The following is a 15,283-nucleotide window of genomic DNA, read 5'->3' on the forward strand; positions in this document are numbered from 1 at the left end:
TGAAAAACATGCATAAAACAAAGGAGACTTAACAGAGAAAAATAAGAAGAGGTCACATGAAAACCGCAAAACAGGCAACTGACGCCATATTGCTCAAACTGACTGGATTGGAAACGCTCAAGTGACATACCAGGATGGCCTTTCACTGAATGCTGCTGCAATTTAGCAGATTTTTTGGTTAACTAACTCACAATAGGGGGATGGCCATATCAGGAACATGGCCATAACAGGAGCACCCACCTTATATCCGTTGTGTGAGGTGAAGCCTTCAATGGAATGAGGAATGGTCTTTACACTTTGTTTCAAACTATAAAACTCAAACTTCACTATTATTCACTTATTCAGTAGGTAATTACTACTGACCTGTTTGCTTAGAAAAAGATTTAACAAATCTGTCGGTAAAGAAAAAAGTAAAATGCATTCCAAATGATCTAAAAGTTCTTCAGAGTATTAAAAATGACCAAAATATGCCGAACAAAATATAAAAATGATCTATTTGTTCAAAAACGTCGAAATATGCAAAAAAATGCAATATCAGAAATTAATTTTTTACGTTGATATTAACATAGAAAGGATTTCTATATTAATAGGCATCGTCCTAATGTGAAAAATAAGAAGATGACTTTTCATCAACATCCGCCCCCTATACTTGTTTTTTTTTAAAGATGGGACATGACAGGAGCGTTGCGATCGGAAAAACAACTGAATGTCACATAGCGTGGTAGGCCTGTTGCTATGGTAACAACGGTTGAGTTGCCAAACTTACCGTTTCCACGTGGCGAGTGCTTAATAGCTCTCTTGGCGACATTTATTGTGCACACAATGTTAGCATTGGTACGTTTCGTGTTTGATTCTCTGTCGATTTTTGTATTGTTTTCTTACCTTTGCGTCAATTGTCAATGAAGGTTTAAGGACAGCCATCTTAACGTCGATTGCTAGCTTCCATCAGCTGGCAGCATGGTAGTCCATATTGGCAACATAGCACTGTAGTTTCAAGCTCGGCCGCTTAACTGTCATGTCCCATCTTTCAAAAAAACAAGTATAGTTATGACGGCTTGTAGGATTAAGAAGAAAGCGAGTCGTGGCTGTCGTAATTGGTAGGCCTGCAATCTCAGCATTCGCTTAGACTTTATAGAAACTTCGGAAATAGAAGAAACAGTGTTTATTAAAATGCAATGGATAAAACTTTGTTACATAATTAAATTAAATTACTTAATAATTCTTCCATTCATTAAAAACAATTCGGATAAAGAGAGAATGTTTTATTCCCTTATTTTACATTTTTACAGATACTGCAAAGAAATACACGATAAAATTTTATTCTTTTTGTTAAAGAATCAATATCTTTGTCTTTGATTCAAATAAGCTGCAGAGTAATTTATAAGGTACTTAAAGTACTTAAAATACTTAAAGTCATAATAAAATCGGAGTGTTGGTGTTCTGAAACAAGCATCTGCTGAATTTTCAATATTTCTGTGGAGTGAAGAAGGCGGAATGATGGACACGAACTAATTTTGTGTGGGCAACAGGCCATTGAAGTTTCGCTGCTGACGCCGTCGCAGGACGAGCTTGTGCATGTCTTGAAAGTGAACTTAATAATATTGTGTGGCTACGAATTCCAGTCTTGCCCTTTCTCAATAAGAATTATGTACGGAGTTACAACAAGATTAACCATTTTTGTAAAAATATTATCCAACACTCCCGTCATACGCGTAATCATATCTGCTACGAAAGGGAGATTTACAACGAAATCAAAAAGTTTTTGTAGTGGACTTCTGTTTCTTCCACCAACAACAACAGGATATTTTCCATTTTCTTGCGCTTCTACTGCGAATTCTGCTGAACACCACAATGCTGCCAACAGCAGCAGTAGACGTGGTGATACCCACATGTTTGCAGAAGAGGTAAGTGTTGTCCTATTCCACCTGGAACATTATTGTATGAAATGAACCATTAAGTAATGTACTGTACATATGAGTGGTGTTATTGTGTATCTCTGTGCTAAGAAATTTAAGACATGTTTTAATATTTGAAACCCCTAGAATCAAAGTAGGGGAGATCCGGGCAAAACGAATAACCCGGGCAAAGAGAATACTACCCATTTCTTAGAAACGCCAACAGGTAGCGCTTTCTGCTATGTTGGGGAAGAATCCCTACCAGATTTTGCTGCTGGAACTGACTTGTCGTCATTCCAGCTAGTAAGAGAAGAAGTCAGCGTGTGTTTGAAGAAAATTGACTGTTTTCTTAAAATATTTCAAGGTAAGAGAAACATATGTACAACATACAGTACTGCAGAAACTCTTTGTTATATGATAGTAATATACCCAGGGTATAGGCGATAGAATTAGTTCTAAAATGCCATACTTACGAAGACGATTATTGACGTTTATGTTTGTATAACCTAAAATGAAAAGGGGAGTGGCGTCTGCGGGCAAAGTGAATAGGACAAAGTGGATAACTTATCCTTATATAAGTGTCAGCTGTATTTTTGTGTGTATTTGTCTATTGTAATAAAGCATGTTAGATCATTTCACATAGTGGAGGCATTAAGTCACAGTAATTAAATTATAAATCAGCAACACTGATCTTAATTTTTACTTAAAAAGGTCGTAATGTGATTTCAGATGGTTTAATTTTTCAAACGGAAGACGGAGCAAGCCAAATGGTCTGAAGAAGCCATGAAGAAAGCACTTGAAGAAATAGAATCTTCCAATCAGTGGTTCTGCTATCTGGCCATACAACCATAATGTGTTTGTTGATGAAGAGTTTGCTCCAGATGAACTTACAGATCGCCCAGTTGAGACAGAAATCAGCGAAACGACAGCTGGCTCAGATTTAACAAGTTCTGCGGTGCCAGCTTCTTCAGCGGCTGAAGAAACTGTTAATGCTCACTCAGAATCAACCACATCTGTGATGTCTGCATCTTCAGAGATTGACGAAATATTCAATACATCAATTACACTCATTAACATCGTGTTTATGTGTTGATTTATTTTTATTATCAGTGAATGGAAATTAAACAGAAAGGTGAAAATATAGGGATATTCACTTTGCCCGGGTTAATTTTTCGCTTTGCCCGGGTACGAATTGCTGTTTGGTAGCTATGTGGACAACATGTGTCACAACCAAAGTCATGAAGTTTTTATTTCGGGAGCACCAAAATATAGCCTGTGGCAATGTTTATTCTTAGCTTATCCGCTTTGCCCGAGTTTCCCCTACATTTTATCAAAAAATCTTATTTTTCAGGAAAGACAAAAAACTAGTATAGTTAGACTCCAAACGATGATTTTACTACTAAATTTAAGACAGATAAATTCCAGTTTGCCTCCAAACGAGCAGTTTATCACATTCCCTGCATAATTCTACACTGAAACATACCTCAATCCCATATTTGATACTTTGGAGAAAGTTCAGTTTGATTCTAGACGACTCATTTTTCAATTTTACGAATGTAGGACAGATTCTACAGTAAAATACAGGAGTGTAAGTACAATTTATAATTTGGAAACAGAGCTCCAGCATGTTCTCTTTTCCTTCATGAGGAAGAAAAACGAAAAAAAAAAAAACATAAACATAAAATGTTTGTTTTTAATTCGAAAGAAATATAAAATAATGTTTCAGTTTTCTAAATCTGTGCTCATTTTGGCCCTTTAAACTGACACTCAGCTGTCATTCTGAAAGACTTTGTTCTTCATTTTAACTAATTTTATTTTTCATTCATTTCATATTTCACGCAATTATGTAGGAGACCTGTATATGAAGGAAGGAAGGAAGGATATCGCTAATATATATCGAAACTTATCTTGTATGGATAAGGCAAATACCTTACTATAATAATAATACCGGACAGCTGTATACTAGCAACCTTGACGTGAGTGCGAAATATCGCGGATCTGACATCTAGCGGAGCGGTGTGGAATTACGTCCACAAATACAAATATTAACATAGCGGGATTCGGACTATTGTTTAAAACGTGAGTTACTAATGTGGCATAATATTATATGAAACACTTAAGAAATGTTGAATAATATTTAATGTGAAATTATTATTCTATATCAAAGCTGTATATTATGAGAAATATTGCATACATCATATTACTTTCCGTAATTAATTGTTACATATTTTTTCTTTGGTTTAGTCAGACAAAATTAATTCTGACATTAGGAATGAATTTACAATAATGTTGTATATACCCATTGCTGACAACTGCAAAGATAAAATTGATAGTAATCTGATGCTTGTAATAATTAGTAAAGGCAAGTGGACAACATTAAAACTTGATTTGATAAAACTTTAAAATTTCCGATACATTTTAACTTCTATTCATTTATTATTATTTATTATTATTAGGTCTAAATAAAAAAGCTAATTTTCATTTTTCTATCAACACAAAGACGAAGGAATTAGGCCTACTAAAGAATGTTGTTGACTCACGTTTTTGATCCCTCGGAAATCGAAAGTACGATTTGGAGCAGTTTGTAATGCTGTAATTTTGTAGCAATTGTATAAACAGCACATATATAACCTGACATTTTAACACAGCACTACTTAATAAAACTATTAACTAGCCCAGCAACGATATACATTGCAGTTGATTACAGCTTGTTTCGCGAGTATCTCCACACCGGCCGCCTAGGTAGCAGCACCAGCATCGTTTGCGCGCAGAACTGCTAGCTGTCCGGTATTATTATAGTAAGGTATTTGGATAAGGTTTCCAAAGAGGTGTTCGGATCCTTGAAAAAGATTGACATAGCAGCTACTTCAGCAGTTAGTGTATTCAATATGAGGTCTGAAGTAACTGTAAAAGTGAAGGCAGGTATGACTGGGCTGGACATAACTGACAGTGCTAAGAAATTAAGCCAGTCAAGGGAAAGCGTCGAATTCAACGTAAAGTTCTCCAACAATGTAGCACGTACGTCAGCACATAAGAGACTCAACTGACCAAAATATCTGCAGAGCAACAAAAGAAGAAGAAGAAGAAGGTCCAACATAAGGTGCTGGGCAGTATTAAGCTATAGAATTTTCTATATATATGCATGTTGTACTCTGGCACTCGTTTTTACCATTTTCCAATTTTCAACATTTTGTAACATTCAAAATGCTCTAATGCAGCCGTGGCGAAAATGTAACTCACGAGCACATTGTGGCTTTCAATGATAGCTGTGCATGTCTCTTCCTCCCCCAACCCCCACCCTCTCACTTACTGGAGTCAAACTCCGTTCCATTTGTATTTGTCTCTGACCTGCGAGTGGCGTATCGTCGCAATGTCTCTCTCGAAACCATGTACCTCTACAAAAACGAAAGTTTCAAGTAGGATGAGAGGACGCATTTTTTTGCTGCCAATATGGTGAGAATATTAAATATATGATTTGTTCACAAGTATTACGAGGAAAACGGTTGTATGACATAAAACGGCTTTATACTACATGTTATTGATGAAATATTAAAAGGTTTATTATTATTATTATTATTCTTATTATTATTATTATTATTATTATTATTATTATTATTATTATTATTTCGATCCTTTTTCAGCAGATGTACGAATAATGCCGTTAGGTCTTCAATGTAAACTCACAGATTTACAATGTAATGTTACAATGAAAGCTAGATGTACAGTAAAGACTTGACAAATGTTGAACTTTTCAAATATTTTCCAAAAAATAAATATCCGAAGCTTCGTTCTTTCGCTTGCTCTGTTGAAGCCATGTTCGCTACAATTTACGTTTGTGAAAAATTATTTTCAACAATGAAAATAGTAAAAACCTAATTTAGATTATGACTGATAGACAAATACCTTCGTGATCAACTACGACTGGAAGTGACATAATTCCTGATTTTGAAACTGTCGCAGAGACATTCTGAAGACAGTTAACTTTAGATTGTGATAATGTGTCTTATGTTTTCTTGTTCATTTCTTTCTTCGTTACACGTACTAAACATTAGTTTGTAACCTTATACTCTATAAAATTATATTTAAGTGCTTGACGTAAGGAAAATGAAAATCCGTTAATGTCAGACAGTTGCTTCACTTCCCCTTCGGGTGTCCGCCTCCCTCCATAGGTGCTATGCACGTTGCAGGTTACACAATGGCTCGGCGCACGATTACATTTTCGCCACGGCTGCTCTAATGAATGCAGTTTTTCTCCAATCTCAGTGAAATTTCGCACATAAGTCCAAAGGAAAAAGTTCAGTCCGGTCAGAAACTTGTAGCTGATTTAGGATGTAAAATCATATCGATAAGAAAATTACGCCTATTGGGTTCCTCCTGCAACAGCAGAAATAACATCATATTTTGTGATTTGTTGAAACGTCAAGGAATATAATGAAAGCTAGAGAAGACTGCCTTTGTAGTGAAAATGTTAACCATAAATTATATACACCTATCAAAGTTGAAATCAGTAACGCATGAATACAAAGAATATGATAACAGCGAAGTGGTAGTCTTACATAAGTCTGCCGCATTCACACTGTTCGGAAACGTGATTAAATTTGTCCTTGTCGGTAACGAACTTATTCACGATAATAGGCCTACATAACAGAGCACGTCATAGTCTTGCCGTTAACTAGCTCTCCATCGGTTTTTCGAACAAGAGCTAGAAGAGAAAGTGACATTACTTCCTCTAGTTCAGTGGTTCGTCGCCGAGTGGCGCTAGCTCTGTTTTCAGGATCGCTATTCGAGCGAATGTAAAAGGTTTTTAAAAATAACCCATTAGATAAAAATATATTGTAGAATACTTTGTTACAATATTTTACTTGTTTAAAAATGTAATATTACTACATTAACGAAATTGTGAGTTAAATAACACAACCTTGAATAGTAAGTATAATAATTAACCGAAAAATGGAATATTGTGTCGGCTTCAGCCAGAAATACGCAAAAAAAAAAGTACAGCATCGCAAAACAGAACATTTTTATGGCATTATAAAGTACGCATTGAGAGCAAACTGGATGACAAAAGCTTCTCAAGCGAATAATAACACGCATTTGCCATATTTATTCTGTGTTTAATTTCCTCCCGAGTGTTATTTATATTTGTTACTCTTGCTCCAAGATATTTGAATTTTTCCACCTCTTCAAAGGATAAGTTTCCAAGTTTTATATTTCCATTTCATACAATATTCTGGTCACTATACATAATAATGTACTTTGTCTTTCCGGGATTTACTTCCAAACCTATTTATTTACCTTCTTCAAGTAAAATTACTGTATTTTCCCTAATCGTTTGTGGATTTTCTCCTAACGTATTCACGCCATCAGCATAAACAAGCAACTGATGTAACCCGTTCAATTCCAAACCTTCTCTGTTATCCTGGATTTTCCTAATGGCATATTTTAGAGCAAAGTTAAAAAGTAAAGATGGTAGTGCATCTCCTTGCTTTAGCTCGCAGTAAATTGGGAAAGCATCCGATAGAAACTAGCCTATACGGACTCTGCTGTACGTTTCACTGAGTCACATTTTAACTAATCGAACTAGTTTATTGGGAATATCAAATTCAATAAGGATAACATATAAAACTTCTTTCTTAACCAAGTCATATATACATACATACATACATACATACATACATACATACATACATACATACATACATACATACATACATACATACATACATACATACATACATACATACATACGTACGTACGTACATACAGTACATACGTATTATAACATACAGCCTATACTGTACCAGGGTGCGAATCAAGATTTCTGATGAGGGGGGATAGAATCCTAGATAGAGAATACCAAACATAAAATTATTATTATCCTCATTCTATACGGCTCAACGCTTGGTCGCACTGAGTTGCTTGTCTTGCATCTTGATCATAATAATAATTATATCCATTAACAGGCTTAAGATAAGATGTGTAATTCCTAAGTTATTGATTGTTGTCAGCTTGCTGGTGATGATAATACATCAGTATTATTTTCTTTGCTTACTTATAAAGTACATATACACGTATTAAAACAATTATATTTTGTGACGGGGGATAGAAGTTATCCCTGGCAGGGATGTTAATATGAATTTATGAGAGGGGGATAACTTTCCAACAGGGAGGGGAAATCCCCCCCCCCGTTAATTCGCACCCTATACTGTACATACATAGAACACATAATAACGGACTATAAAGTCGTGGTTAAGATAATATACTTATTTCTTTGGACATGTCTTTATAATAAAACAAGTTTGGTTTGAATTTATATATATGTAACCTAAAAATTCTACTAGACGAATATATGGACTGTAATATTCCATGGCAATCTTGTTTTTTAACAATGTCTTGAGTCTTTATGTTTTAAAATAAATTTTAGTTTGATTTTTTCTTGTAAAGAATTGAAAGTTAAAAGTTACCTGGGTATCGTGGCAGCTTGAAGTTAGAAGTGTGTCCTCTTTACAACTAGCGTCCCTTGCCTTTGCTACACTTTCTAGATAATTGCACCTACAGGTCGTATATGTTATCTGTCATCACCTTGAAAAACAAGTCATACGTCCATTCGACTCACCAAGGCTGAACAAACTGTGTACAGCACGAACTCGGCCATGCAGTGTTGAAGCTTGTTGATATAAAGTTTATTTTATTACAAAAAACTTTAAAAATGTCATAACTGGGTTATACATGCTCTAAGTCAGAGCCATTGGACTTACAAATTTTACATCTTGATTACACAACTTTTAACGCTGTATCACTTCGGAATATGTATGATAAGAACTTTCTTGTGTTAAATATTAACGTACCTTGTTAACATGTTTCGACCTATTTTCGGTCATCTTCGGAACTGGTCGTTGTTGGTCTTGGCGCCTCTTGTTTCCTGTGTGGGTGCATTCGTAGTGTAGAGTCAAAGAGTGTATGTGTTTTGAAATTGAGTTGTGTGTTGAGAATATCGTTGGAGTGTGTTTTTTTTCGTGTGTCTGTATATTTCATATTGTTCTAGTGTGTTGAGTTTCTGGCTTTTTGGTTGGATGTGCAGTATTTCCATGTCTGTGTTGATGTCTCTGTAGATGTGGTTGGCATTTGTGATGTGTTCTGCATATGTGGAGATGTTTTGTAATTTTGTTATGGCTGCGATGTGTTCTTCATAACGTGTTTGAAATGATCTGCTTGTCTGTCCTATGTAGAAGTTGTTGCAGGTGTTACATTTGAGTTTGTGTACGCGTGTGTGGTTATATTTGTTTGTTTGTGTGTTGAGATGTTTTTGTAGAGTGTTATTTGTTCTGTATGCGATGTTGTAGTTTAATTTCTTGAATGAGGTTATTATTATTTCTTTGTTATGAACACGGAAGGTAGTGACGATCACAAACCGCCTCTGTTGTCTAGCTTATTGCGACCGATGCTACCCACTCCCTGTCTTCAATTTGTGTGTATCGTGTAGTATTTATGTTGCGTCGTGAATCTGTGACGTTTTGCGATGCCTGCATTAGGCCTACAACATACAACATTCTATTATTATTATTATTATTATTATTATTATTATTATTATTATTATTATTATTATTATCATTATTATGTAAAGCTTGAAAAATCTCTAAACTAAATACAAATAGATTACACATTTTCTTATATCGATACTTAAGAAGTGTTATGAGTGAGAGAAATGATACTTCATGAATATATATATGACATTATATAACTAAACAAGATCCAATTAGCATATAGATAAAAATAAATAAAATTGACTTGGACTGGACATATATTAAGGAAAATACAAGGAGCCGTCGAAAAAGAAGACCTTGACTGGAATCCCCAATCATTGTGTTAGCACAGTCTAGTATATACAGTCACAAAGCTTGAGTTTATGAGGGTACTAGGAACAATAGACTGTGCAAATACTATTTCGCATTGTCTGTGATGAGGCGATAGTAGCGATCCTAGTGGTTAGCAACTATCTATGGATGCATATTTGCTACGCATTGAGCTTCGTGACTGTATATACTAGACTGTGGTGTTAGAAAAAGAGACCTCCAAAAGAAGAGTGGAGTGGAGAAAAACTGTAGAAGAGGAAATCTTGAAGAAGGGAAAGTAAAGGCAATGTCAAGAGAAGAAGAAAAATGGAAACGTTTCACAAATGTTCTATACTCCATTGGGAGGAAAAGGAAGTGATTATTATTATTATTATTATTATTATTATTATTATTATTAATATTATTATCATTTTTATTATTATTATATGAAAATAGATGACATCGATTAGTAGGGTCAGGTATCTTTAAAAGCCAGTGTACAGTAGTGGCAAAAAAAACCGGACCGACGGAATAATCAAAGTCCCCGAAATGAGCCACTGCGCATGCCACGCCTGCATTCACAAGATAGCGAGTAATCTATTGAAATTGTTGTAGTTTCGACTGCTGACGTAGCCCGTTTCGAAAGCCATTAGAAAATAAGCTGGTAAAATTCATGTTCTGGGAATAATAAGTTAATTAAGTAGTAAAATATCGCTGCATTCGAAAAGTATTGGGAATAAATTTGAATAAGGAACAAAAAAGTTTCCTTCACAGGCAGGATTCGAACCACGAAAATCTTAGTTACCAGTCTATCGTGCTCTGGAGTGAACAAGGCTCTGAAATCAGCTACAAGGGTCGGTCCGTTTTTTTTTTTTTTTTGCTACTACTGTACATGGGTGATACACACGTCTGAGGCAGAAGTCACACCTGTCCGTTCATCTCAGATAAGTCAGCAGTAACAACCCTTGCCCCTCATATGTCGCATGCCATCTCGTAACTATACTCTCAATTGTAATTGTGGTAGGCCTACTAGTGAGATATGAATTAAAGTAAATTAAAATAAAGGTATTTAATTTGCTATGCTATAAGTAGGGCTAGGATTTTGATGAAATTGCATCTATTCTATAGTAAGCCAGAAACATAGTCGCTTTAGTATTTATATGTTATGTGATAAGCTGAGTGTTTTGAGACACATTTTAGGGTTTTTTTTTTTTTTGCATTTTTTGTCTCTTTCAACTCGTAAGAGCATCTTTTGTGTTATTTGGACATTTTTGAGGCAGTTTCATTTAATTTTGGCCACAAATCCCCATTATTAATATAAAATAACGTTCATTTCCTTTGATATTTTGTCTACATATTTTATCCATTAATACCCATAATTTTTTAATTGGTTATTTAACGACGCTGTACCAACTACGAAGTTATTTAGTGTCGATGGAGTTGGTGATAGTGATATGATATTTGGCGAGATGAGGCCGAGGATTCGCCATAGATTACCTGACATTTGCCTTACGGTTGGGAAAAACCTCGGAAAAAACCCAACCAGATAATCAGCCCAAGCGGGAATCGAACCCGCGCCCGAGTGAAACTCCGGATCGGCAGGCAAGCGCCTTAACCGACCGAGTTACGCCGGTGGCTAATACCCATTATTTTGTATAATATTTTAATCGTTTTTCTACACAAATATTGTCCTTTTAAAGTAGTACACCCCATTTAATAGATCAGTCCAACCATCGCTTGAATATAGACTCCTCTATACTTGCTAATCCCGTGTAAGAGTGGCCTTGTGATGGGCTACATGGAAACTACATCAGGTGAAATAATTAATTAAAGTGTACCACTTAGAAAAAAATATGTAAAATTAAATAAACTTAAATGTTGGAACTAGAATTTAATTTAATTACTAGTCTAAATATTAAGTATCACAAAACTCCTTTTCCTACTAAGCCAATTTTAGAATGTAAGATCAATTTTTAGGACATTTTTTAGGGTATTTTTTAAAGATTTTTAGGTCATAAATGCATTGTTTTTAGGACATTTTTTTGTGATTTATAGGTCATCAAAATCCTAGCCCTAGCTATAAGTATAGGCCTACTCAGAAAATATTTGACATTTAATAGCATCCGTGCTTTGCGTATATTTGTCCTCACCTACAGATTAAAGCAAACGTGTTTCATGGTTCCTCAATTAAAATCAAAGGGCAGACACTTGCTGCTGATTTCCTGGTCCTCCTCATTGGGTCGAAGATGAAATGTCACCGAGAGGTTACTGCGACGATAATCCAGTTAAGTGGCAGAGGAACTGCGTGACGTGATTCTGACGTCAAGGAAGGAAACCTATACTTTAGGAAGAAGAAATATACAATAGGGTGACACGAAAATGCGTACACCCATCATAGCTGTTTCATTAGGAATATAAACTTTCTTGTCTACAGTCGCGTACTGCAAAATATACTGTCCTCCAACCAGGAGATCAACCGTGAAAGGAATGTGCTTATTATTGCGTCATCTATTGGAGCGAAGTAGATAGATTATACAGTATTACCGTTATAACGTCAGTTTAAAAACCATGCGCTCTCCTGCATATGTTATTTCCTGTATGAAGGGATTAAAAGACCAGGAGATTAACAGTGATCTAATTTTGTAACTAGGATAGTATAAATATGTGTATGAATGTTATTGTTTGTGCTGTGAGAGTTAGCCAATAGAGACACGAGTACCCACGTGTGTGACCTTATGACATCTTATGACATCAACATTCAACGAGCAAATGCTGGGTAACTTTCGGTGCTGGACCCCGGACTCATTTCACCGGCATTATCACCTTCATATCATTCAGACGCTAAATAACCTAGATGTTGATACAGCGTCGTAAATTAACCCAATATAATAAATAAAAAATAAAATAAAAATTCATTCACAGCATTACCCCGCTTCGTCTCATTCCGCAGAGACTTTCTCGTGGCTGGAGTACAGTATATTCTTCTCTCCCATGATCCTTTACCAATTGCTTCAGGACATTTTGTCCTGAAGCAATTGATAAAACATCACATTCCCCGAAAACGAAGGAACCTCATTGGGAAGTGCAAGCTCCATCACGACAATGCCAGGTCTCATGTTGCCATTACTGTTACCGAGTTCCTGGCACAACAAGGCATCTCTACGGTACACCATCCGGCCTACAGTCCCGACTTGGCTCCGTGTGACTTTTTTCTAAACCCCACGGCCAAAAAGGACCTTATGGGACGTCGGTTCGACACCGAGACCAAGGCAGTGCAAGCTTTAGAGGCGACTCTGAAGAGGATGTCAAGGAATGGCTTCATGCACGTCTTCCAGGAATGGCAGAAGAGATGGGATAAGTGCATTACATTGGGGAGAAGTACAGAGTGGACCGCTCGAATGTACCTAATTTCAATTGTATGTGACTGGTGAACGGTTAAGATAGAACTTTACGGTAACGTTTATATGAAAGGAAAACTCAACAAGTTTCGAATCCTGTCGGTAGATGGTGCGCAGGCACGGTTTATTTTCGTAGATTGTATCGATTGTCAAAATGGCGACACAGCAGATGAAAGAGCAAACTGTGTTATGGTATGCGGAGTTTAAATCAATTGTTAGAGTTCAGAGGGAGTATCGGCGAGTGTTTAACCATGATGCTCCAACTGTTAAAAGGATTAAGAAGTGGCACGGTACAGTTTTAGCTACAGGATCGGTGTTGAAGAAGCATGGTGGCGGTCGTAGAACATCCGACGAAAAATGTTCAAGCCGCGTATGAGCGAAGCCCGCGGAAGTCATTAAGAAGAGTTTCGCGGGAACCTCAAGTACCAAAAATCAACATTGCAACGAATTGTCCACAAACGTCTCAAACTGTACGCATACAAAGTGCAGTTAATGCAATGTCTGGAGCCGAATGACAAACCCAAGCGAGTGGAAATTCGCCAATACGATTTTTTTCTCTGGGGCTACGTCAAAGATAAAGTGTACGCCACCCCAGTCAGAGACCTTCGTGATCTTCGGGAGCGCATCATAGAGGCTATTGAGAGCATTCCAGAAGACATGCTCCAACGTGCATGGCAAGAAATTGTTGATCGTCTCGATATCGTCACAGTGACAGCTGGAATTCACGTAGAGATATGGTGATGTGCATATCGAAACTTGTTGAGTTCTCCTTTCATATAAACGTTACTGTAGGTTTCTATCTTCAACCGTTTACCAGTCACATACAATTGAAATTAGGTACATTCGAGCGGTCCACTCTATATTTTGACGGGGGGAAAAAGTCTGTATGATAATCTTCCATAATAAATGAGCATTAGTTCCAGTCTTTATTGAACAGCCATCGTATATTAACTTTCTATAGTTTAGCATGTATTTGTGCACTAGTCTATTTTGTGGCCATGTCAAACCACAACTGAATAACATTATTTTTTTTTTAATATATTGCAATCCATCCTATGGATTATAACAAAATCGTCCACGTGTTATGTACTCGTATATATGCAGACTCCCCTTCTATATAGGAATGGAATCGTCCACATTATTGAGTTATAGCATTATCGCATATGAAGTAAACATTTCCATAGCGACCGAATACTAATGATGTCAGTGTAATTTCCGTTTCACCAAATTCCTTCTTTCCTACGTATTCATTTAAGTCTAATGTAGACGTAACAGGTCAAAAAGAGTTCCGACAACTTGAAGCCTCTCAACTTTCCTTCTCAAAGATACCCGACAGACGAGAAAAACTAAAATTTGAACACAATATAATATAATATACAGAAATACCAGTACAATTTGGGCTTTACCTGTTTTGTAGGTTGAAATTGATGGTTTACTAGAAAATGATTCACACAAATACACTACTGAACGATAAGACCATGTAAGATCCAAAGAGAATGGAAGAAACAGGAATAGGACAAAATAGTCCAGAAACCTTTTATAATGTTTTTAATAAGCATTCATTAAATATTGAGTAAAATTGTTAGGCACCGATACTGGTGTATTTCAAGTACATTATCATCCCTAGATGAATTAACTCGTAAATACTGGATAATATGAAAAATATCTGTATTATGATTTAAGAGAAATCATTGTGCACAGACAGCCAGACAGACGTATGTCAAAATACGTACACTGGCATTCAAAGATATCTGACCTCCAATTTTCTGATCGTGTAAGCGAACTTTCTAGCTACGGGATAAGTCAGGACCAAAGATATAACAAATCGACAAACTTTGAGATAGTTCCGCTAGTTCTCGATATGTGAACTTATTGCTAAAAAAACATATTTGGGAAAATGATGATGTAGATCAAATATGAATTATTATCGTAATTGTGGTGCACAGCGCACAAATGGCCCAGCCCACAAAATTATATTTCCACTTTACCTCTTTGCAACAGTGTGCGAAATGCGATACACAAACGAAAATAATTGTGCTGAAATTTTATGGAAAAACTGGGAATGAGGATTAGGCCGATTTACACTTTGAAGAAAACAATATGAGGAGCTCTATAAAGCAATAAACTAAATATGTCAATTTTTTGGGTTGCGCCATTT

The 15,283-nt window shown here is 36.1% G+C and overlaps 1 long non-coding RNA gene across 1 annotated transcript; it reads right to left on the reverse strand.

The window, feature by feature from the left end:
• Positions 1-1,247: 1,247 nt before the first annotated feature.
• LOC138697096 (uncharacterized) lies at positions 1,248-8,737 on the reverse strand. Its single transcript, XR_011331514.1, has 2 exons — positions 8,360-8,737; positions 1,248-1,925 (listed from the first exon to the last, which is right to left on the reverse strand). It is a non-coding gene; the product is annotated as an uncharacterized lncRNA (long non-coding RNA).
• Positions 8,738-15,283: the final 6,546 nt, after the last annotated feature.

The sequence above is a fragment of the Periplaneta americana genome, chromosome 3 (assembly GCF_040183065.1).
Source record: "Periplaneta americana isolate PAMFEO1 chromosome 3, P.americana_PAMFEO1_priV1, whole genome shotgun sequence".
In the NCBI taxonomy this organism is placed as follows: domain Eukaryota; kingdom Metazoa; phylum Arthropoda; class Insecta; order Blattodea; family Blattidae; genus Periplaneta; species Periplaneta americana.